Source organism: Triticum aestivum, chromosome 4B, assembly GCF_018294505.1.
Source record: "Triticum aestivum cultivar Chinese Spring chromosome 4B, IWGSC CS RefSeq v2.1, whole genome shotgun sequence".
Lineage (NCBI taxonomy): Eukaryota > Viridiplantae > Streptophyta > Magnoliopsida > Poales > Poaceae > Triticum > Triticum aestivum.
Genome location: NC_057804.1, coordinates 18,143,023 through 18,152,545, shown reverse-complemented (window position 1 = coordinate 18,152,545; position 9,523 = coordinate 18,143,023).

The following is a 9,523-nucleotide window of genomic DNA, read 5'->3' as shown; positions in this document are numbered from 1 at the left end:
CTGGGTATTCGAAGTTCAATGCTTGCCACTGGCTCGCATCCTTAGGGTGACTCAGCATCTTGGCTTTTTTATCTATCTCCGGATCATTTGCGTCATCTTCTCGCTTCTTCTCCTCCCTATCCGCGTGCCAACGTAGGAGCTTTGCTACCTTAGGATCCGCGAAATACCACTGCAGACGAGGAGTGATCGGAAAGTACCACACCACTTTTCGAGGAGCTTTCTTCCTCTTCTTGTATCGAGTGACACCGCACACCGGACATATTGTAGACTCCGCGTGCTCGTCCCGATAAATGATGCAATTGTTCATGCACACATGGTATTTCACGTGCGGTAAATCCAGAGGACACACGATTTTCTTCGCCTCCTCCAAACTGGTCGGGCACTTGTTCCCCTTGGGAAGACGTTCGTGCCAGAATGACATGTTCTCGTCGAAGCATGCGTCGGTCATTTTGTGTTTTACCTTCATCTCCAAGGCCATGAGCGTTACTTTCAGGCGGGTATCCTCGGGCCTGCATCCTTCATACAATGGAGTAACCGCGTCTAACTCAAGTTGATCCATCTTGGCTTTCTCTCGGGCGGCAGCTCTTGCGTTATCCGTCTGCTTGAGAAGCAGCTCTTGAATATGAGGGTCCTGCACCCAGCCCATCGATGGTCCAGCGTCGTCTGCTCCGCCGGCATCATCATCTTCATGATCATGCCCGTCGCCTGCTCCGGCATCTTCCTCATCATCATGTCCTGCATCTTCTACATGATGACTGTGTACAGCATCACAGTCGTGATCATCTCCTGGGGATTCTTCGTCTTCTCGCCCGCCCGAGCCGCGGTGGTTGTCTTGCTGCCCTTCCTCATTTCTTGCCCGGCCTGCATGGACGACTTCGTAGTCATCTTCATCACCTTGCCACCGATAGCCATCCATGAAACCACGCAACAACAGGTGGTCCCGCACCTGCCCGGAATCCGGTTCCGCAATAAGGCTCTTCAGCTTGCATCTTCGACACGGACATCTTATCTCTGTCTCGTTCTTTTGAAGCATCTCGGCCTTCGCGGACCTCAAAAACCTATTCACGATGCCTTCGGTCATCGTGCGGACCATGGTCGCCTGCGGGGTAGAGCAAAACGATATTTTAGAACCAAACAAAAATTTGGCATGACCTTCCCTAAAAATAGGACCAAAAAGAATGCTTAATGCCAAAATTCTCGCCGAAACGGAAATGAATCAACATTCCGGCAAAATATTGGCAACTATCGCATATCAAATACCGGTACACCTCCAAACACAAACACATATGCAACACCACAAACATATGCAACACCACGAACATACATAGATCTAGCTAGGCCGTAAAAAGTGCATGTGCACATTGTTGTAAGGAGAACAACCTAAAATATAGCTTCCCCCCTTACTTACCTATTAAAACAAGGTAATTTAACCACTTAATTTGAATGAATCTATGGTGGAAATGAGGTGAAAAAGAGGAGGCACCCGAGACAAGGAGGAGGTGGAGAGAATGAAGTGGGGAGAAAGTGAGTGTGTGGGTAGGAGAGGCTGTCCCAAATATCTTGTTGCTGCCCACTTACTAATGGCGCACCTCTTGCATGGTGCGCCATTAGTACTTACAACTACTAATGGCGCACTTGGGCAGGATGCGCCATTAGTATGTTTGGATAGGCGCACTAGTTCAAAAAAAATCCTATACTAATGGCGCACCCACTGCCTGGTGCGCCATTAGTAGTTACAACTACTAATGGCGCACTTGGGCAGGATGCGCCATTAGTATGTTTGGATAGGCGCACTAGTTCAAAAAAAAAAATTCTATACTAATGGCGCACCTGCTGCCTAGTGCGCCATTAGTAGTTACAACTACTAATGGCGCACTTCGCCGGGATGCGCCATTAGTATGTTTGGATAGGCGCACTAGTTAAAAAAAATTGATACTAATGGCGCACCCGTAGCATGGTGCGCCATTAGTTGTTTAAACTCTAATGGCGCATCAGATTGTGGTGCGCCATTAGTATATACTAATGGCGCACCATCTTTCTGGTGCGCCATTAGTGTCAATCCCATCTATAGCCATTTTCCTAGTAGTGTACTCTTCCCGAGCCAGTTCCTGAAGTGATTCCTGAACCAATTGAGCCAACGCTTGAGCCTATTCCTAAACCCACTCCGAAGAAGAGAGGTGTTTTATTTTCCAGTCCTGAAGATATGCAAGAGGCAAAGAAATCAATGAAAGAAAAAGGTATCAAAGCTGAAGATGTTAACAATTTACCTCCTATTGAAGAAATACATGGTCTTAATTTACCGCCTGAAGAACCACATTGTCTTGATAACCCGACACAGGTAGTAAAGGTAAATTCTCTCTATAGATATGATAAAGTTGAAGTACCCTCTACTAAATTTCATAGCCCATGCTTAGATGAATTTGATGACTTTATGGCTAGACAAGAAAGTTTTAATGCTTATGTTGGTAGAGAGTTAAAGAATAATGCTTTCGAGATAGGACGTGTAGGTGATAATCTGGCTAGAGTTAAAGATGAACTTCACCGCATTAGCAAATATGCTTCCATGGTTGCTACTCAAGCTGAGCAAGTACTTAAAGCTCAAAATGATTTGCTTGATGAATTGAATAATAAAAATGACTTTGCTGTTAGAGTGGCTACTAAAACTGGTAGAATGACTCAGGAACCTTTGTATCCTGAAGGCTACCCTAAGATAATCGAGCAAGATTCTCAGAGAAACAATTTAGAGGCACCTAGTGCTTCTAAAAATAAGAAGGAGAAAAACGATAGAACTTTGCATGCTTCTAGTGAACCTACTGTAGACACACCTGAGAATCCCAATGATATTTCTATCTCTGATGCTGAAACACAATTAGGTGATGAACATGAACCTAGTGATAATGTTAATGATAATGTTCATGTTGATGCTCAACCTAGCAAAGACAATGATATAGAGATTGAACCTGCTGTTGATCTTGATAACCCACAATCAAAGAATCAACGTTATGATAAGAGAGATTTTGTTGCTAGGAAGCACGGTAAAGAAAGAGAACCATGGGTTTAGAAACCCATGCCTTTTCCTCCTAAACCATCCAAGTCAAAGGATGATGAGGATTTTGAGCGCTTTGTTGAAATGATTAGACCTATTTTCTTACGTATGCGCTTAACTGATATGCTTAAAGTAAATCCTTATGCTAAAAATATGAAGGATATCATCACAAACAAAAGAAAGATACCGGAAGCTGAAATTTCCACCATGCTTGCTAATTACACTTTTAAGGGTGGAATACCAAAGAAACTTGGAGATCCGAGTGTACCAACTATACCATGTTCTATTAAAAGAAATTATGTTAGAACTGCTTTATGTGATCTTGGAGACGGTGTTAGTGTTATGCCTCTCTCTTTATATCATACACTTGAATTGAATAAGTTGACACCTACTGAAATATCTTTGCAAATGGCTGATAAATCAACTGCTATACCTGTCGGTATTTGTGAGGATGTGCCTGTTGTGGTTGCAAATGTCACTATCTTAACGGACTTTGTTATTCTTGGTATTCCCGAGGACGATAGCATGTCTATTATTCTTGGTAGACCTTTTCTTAATACTGTAGGGGCTTTTATTGATTGCAACAAAGGCAATGTCACTTTTCATGTAAATGGTAATGAGCATACGGTACACTTTCCGAGGAAACAATCTCAAGTCTATAGCATCAATTCTATTGAAAAAGTTCCAACTATCATTTTTGGAGGTTTTGAATTTCCTCTCCCTACTGTCAAGAAAAAATATGATATTCTTATTGTTGGGGACTTTCATATCCCCGTTGAGGTAACTTAGTGTTATTCAAAATTCTCCGGTTCCGTGTTATTCGGAATGAGTTTGTTAACAAGACTTGATCAACCTTGTTAGTGGGTTCATTTTGATGATCACGAGATGGATGAAACTAGAAGGCACAACCTTCTGTCCCCTCCTTTTTATTTTCTTTTATTTAGAATAAATAAAGCAAAAATATTATTATCTATCCGTTTTCTGAATTATCCGTGCATTAAAAAATAGTCCGAAAATAAAAGTGCTCCAAATGCCCTGCAAATTTAGTATGATTTTTTCTGGAATATTTAAGGATTTTAGGCACTGAAAACACTGCAAAAGGGGCAAGCACCAGGCCACGAGAGAGGAAGGCGCGCCCCCTGTCTCGTGGGCCCCTGGTGGCTCTCCTCCACTTATGCCAGCACCCACACACTTCATCTTCTACCCCAAAAAATCTCCATCCAGCTCAAGCCCGAGTTCTAGCTCGTTTTGCTGCGATTTTTGATCTCTTAGCTCAAAGCTCCATTCACAAAACTGCTTTGGGAGATTGTTGCTTGGTATGTGACTCCTCCATTGGTCCAAATAGTTTTTGTTCTAGTGCTTTATTCATTGCAAATTTTTGCTGCATAGGTGACCATGTTCTTGAGCTTGCATGTTAAAATTTTGAGGTCCCAAGCAATTCCAATGCATGATATAGGCTCTAGGCATTTGTAGGAGTAGTTGCTATCAATCTTGTTTAGTTTTATTCACTTTTATTTTGAAGTTACTAAAATTTCAGAAATTTTCAGAAAATGTTAAGGAGGTTCTTTAAAGGCTCTTCTAGCCAAAGCTCTAAGGAAAAACGAGACAAAGAGAAGGAAAAACCCGAGTATAATCTTTCTCGCTTAGCGGAAGTACGGTCATGTGAATGGCCGTGTGAGGATTTCTTGAAAGAAGCCAGAATTCATGAAGACTTTTATGCTTTAATCGGGACTGCAGGCCTCACCAGTTTCATGAACGACCGAATCGATCAGTATCTCTTACTTACCAATACTTTCGTGCAAAACTTTTATTATTATCCTAAGAAGTCACTGCCTGCAGTATCATTTCATTTATATGATGAATTCAGAGAAATGTCTTTACGTGATTTTTGCACGGTGTGTAGGATACCTTATGAGGGAGAATTAGAGGAACCCCATCGTGAAGATGTGGATGGTTTCGTTAAAACTATTGCTGTAGAAGAGCCAAACAAGGGCTCCGAGGCAAAAGTCTCTAGCATACACTTTCCTCTTTTACGCTACTTTGCCATATTTGCTAGTAGATGCTTGATTGGTCGTGGGAATAGTGGAAACTTGAGCATCCCAGATATTACTATTCTTCAACATGCTTTGCTGGGAGACAATACTTTTAGTATGGGTGCCGTCGTTGCTAAACGGCTAGCCCTGAATCGTACAAAAGGTCCCATATTTGGAGGTATCTATGCTGCACGTCTTGCTGAATATTTTCAGATACCCATTAGGCACCTTGAGGAGGAGGAGACAAAATTACCTCCTCACATTTTAGATTACAAGAGCATGGTAGCACATAAGTTTATTGTTGACAACAAAGAGAAGATGCACTTTTATAGACTTAGATTCAATAAGAAACACTTTGAGTATATTATTTTGCCTGCGCCTCTGTTGTTTGATTTGCTTGCAGAAAGTTGTCTTATCACGCCGGAGGCCGTGAACAATCATCTAGCCCAAGCTTTTACTTTGGAATCTGAACCTGAGCCGGAACCTGAGCTGGACCCTTATCATGCGTCATCTCTCCAGTGGGATCCGGAGATGACCAACCAGTGGTATCCTGATTACACCTCCCACTACACCGGGGAGAGTAGCGGCGGTCATTGGTATTAGACCAACTTAGGACAAAAGCCTAAGCTTGGGGGAGTACGTATTTCTCACCGACTTTACATTCATGTTCACACACTAGTCGTCGGTGCTCACAGTCTTTCACTGTATTATCCATGCTAGTTTAAAATTCTTTTTCTAGCTTTCTTCTTGTGTGTTTGTTAAACCTTAAGAAAAAACAAAAAAAATAGTTAGTTTAATTTCCTTGCCTGTAGTAGAAATTAAAATGAAAACCCAAAAAGATTTATTGTTCTTCTTTTACTTGTTGGGAGCTTTCCCGTGTAAATAGTTTTATTTTCTTTTCTTTCTTTTGGGGGTCGAGAAGACTAAATTGAAAATGCTTAGTGGCTCTTATATGCATAATTGTTTATTTAACTTAGAGCCCATATTTCTTGTCTTCTCTCTTGAGTTGAATGCTTGCAGATTCCAGCTTAGTCCAATGCACGTGCACTCTTATTATTATACACATCATTCGGTCGTGCAAGTGAAAGGCAATAATGATGATGTATGGTGGACTTATTGGGATGAGAAAAACTGGTATGAACTCGACCTCTCTTGTTTTTGTAAATATGATGATTCATCGTTCCTGAGTCAGCTATTGTGAAGTAAACATATTTGCAATGACATTTAGAGATTATAGTTGCTTGTGTCATGCTTGATTAGCTATCTATATCTATCTATCTATATCTATACCTATACTAATTACAGACTCCCAAGAAATTACCACGTTAATTAGTAAATAGGAGCGGTTAATCTCGGTGGGACCAAGTTATTACGGTCTGGATTAACCAATGCAACTCTTTTATGGCTTAATGACGCACCATATAGGCCTCTGCGTTTGATCTAGAAAAAAACATCTAAGATTTTACATGGTGAACCGTCTGATCATGTTAGGTCAAGCGTGTTTGTCCCTCAAAAAAAAGGTCAAGCATGTTTGGCTGGAACTCTCAGGCAGAGCCCGACCTCCCCCTATCTTCTGAATTCCCTGGTGATCTATGGCCGCCTCGTATAGAAGAACTAAGGCAGCCTCATCTAGACGACGACCATGAATATATTCCACAAGAAAACTATGGCCGCCTCTCCCAGATCGTTGCTTCTTTGTCGCGTGGCTGTTGCATCTTCTTTCTCTTGATGCGGGACTGCTGTAGTTTGCTTCTCGCCACCATGAATTCCTCACGGCAGCCCAGGGTCACCCTTTGCAAGATGCACGACAGCCATTTGATAGATGTGAGACAGCTTTGTTTTGTCTTCCCACCATCGTGAAATCTGACACTTTTAGGAAGAGGAAGGAGATGCGGTCGTCTGGTCGGGGCCGAACCATGGAGGCGCAGAGGAAGATGATGTGTCTGGTGCAAGCATCGGACCAGCTACATGGTGAGACATGCACCAGCACCACACACATGTCTTGCACGTGGCCGGACTTGGGCATGTCTAGCCGATTTCTACTATGGCGAGATCAACCTGGTGATGCGATACTAAGTCCAGGTCCAGCCAACAACATACAGTACTTTTATTCCCCAGGTCCCTTCCTCTACCAGTCTCAATCCAATCTAATTCTTTCTATTTGGCAATGCATTCAAAGTGTTCGATGAATTGTTCTTTTCCAAGACATGAATTCCAATAGAAGAGTTCTCCTCAGAACATTAAGCACTATGATGTACGTACATTGTGGACTTTCCATGTAATCTTCTTCAGTACATAGTATGTTTGTTACTAATGTGGAACTAAGTCTTTCATGTACAGTCAACCACCCAGCCCTTCGCGGCCAGCAACCCAGCGTCCACCCTATTCCGTTTTATCTGGATCATCTCCCACCTCCGCTTGATCCACTATGTCTCAAAGCGAAACCTAGAGGAGAACTGGATTATTGGAGTGCTGATCTCCTTTCGCCACCATCTGTCGGCGCCGTTGTTGGCGGTAACTGAACTTAGCGATGCACATGCAGCACGCTGCAGAGAGCATTGAGCACCTTTGGAGGTCTGCTCTTCATGGCTACAGTGGAATACATAGCATCGGTGGCCCTGAACCTGATCCTTGGCGTGATCAACAGTAAAGAATTGCCATCTAATCTATCCATCAAGGTATGTACAACTATCTATGAACTCACGTACAGTTTTTAAGTTCAGCTTTTCCTTATCCCAACCTTTGTTTTTTTTACCCACAAGAAGTTCTAATTATACACAACAGATCATAATGAGGCAGTATTCTCTTAATTCATAAAAATCTCCAGTGATTGTAGTATTTTTTATGTAAGACATTAAGGGACAAGGAAGCTGCAGTTTTTATTTCAGTAGGTGGCTTCCTCTAGCTCGCAGCATCTGGCGACTGGCCATGGTGTCTAACATTGGCCATATATCTGAGCAGGACGAGGAGATTGATCTCTGTGCTTGACCGATCATGGTTGATGCAAGAAGATGAAAACAACTTCTACAGATATATCTCAATGTATGCATGGTGTACGTGTTACTTCTTTGGATATCCAAATATATATCTCATCAGTGATGTTATGCTCAAACACACATGGAGTGACGAAAATAGTATTTCTAGCTTCATATTTCCCTTATATTTGTAACATATTAGCAAGAACAATAGCACTATTCAGGTGTTGATATATGCATTCCCTTCATACTATGGTTTTTTCTGAATAATGGATCAAGCAAAACGTGGTCCAAAAGATTTGAAGATCAGGTAGCGTCGCTTCCTTAGTTACTGGAACATAATCTCTTCCAGCATGGTTACGAAAAATATATAAATTCTAATAATCATAGTCAGTTTCTTAAGTTTCTATTTGCACATGCTTTTGATATTACAGACTTATGTAGATATTTGATCAAGGTATTGATGGTGTTATTTCTTCATGTATATTGAGGTAAGGCGATGAGCAGAAATTAAGGACCGATATCATTGCTTGCACAGTAAAACTATTTTGAGAAATACAAAGATCTTAGTTATTAGGTTTGGAGACGATTTTCTTTGATACTTCTATATGATAAGACAACAATAGTAGTTGCCTATTTTTCTTTCTACAGTATTAATTAGAAAGGAATCAATCCGAAGAAGCGACCAAGAGTTTGTCCATTGGCACAAAATGAAAAGAATAAAGAAAATCATCGTTATACTTTCATGTTTGAACATTCACTTCTCTCTGTCTCTCAATAGCATGTTTCTAGATTTGGATTACTTTCTTCTATTAGTTGTTGTTTGACCAGTGTTTCTCAGCTATTCTTCATCTCATATGTAGTCCGTACATTTAGAGGCATACTAAGGTTCACTACGTGCGTAAATATATTTTGTTTTTGGGTTAGCTACGGGGACATATAAATAATTAATGCTGAACTATCAAGGTTAAATATTGTTTGGCAGAAAAAAAATTAATGTTGAATTATCTCTCTCTAGTGGTTCGTGCATTGGATGATGGTACATTTGCTCATTTCATTATATGTACGTAGTTAGCAAAATTTAGGTGTCCTCATTTTTTCATTTGATTAGTACTTTCATACTGGGTCAGTGTGTACGGTATCTCTATTATCCATGTTCCCTGAAATAATAGAGATGAATGGAAACATGGGATTTGACCAATTTTCGTAAAGTTGTCAGCCAACTTGGGATACATCTATCATGAGGCTAATATTGAGCTAGCTTTATTTTTCAAAAAAGTCCACCTCTTTTTCGGCAAATCCTGATGATGTATTTTTTTTTCCAATTATCAGTCAACCCATTGTCATTGGATAATTTATCCACAATCAAACACCTTCTATTGTGTTTTATCATGCATGATATGTAGCATTCAATATTATAATAGATGCTACTAAGCAAGTACATATCACTAATTACTAATTACATTTAA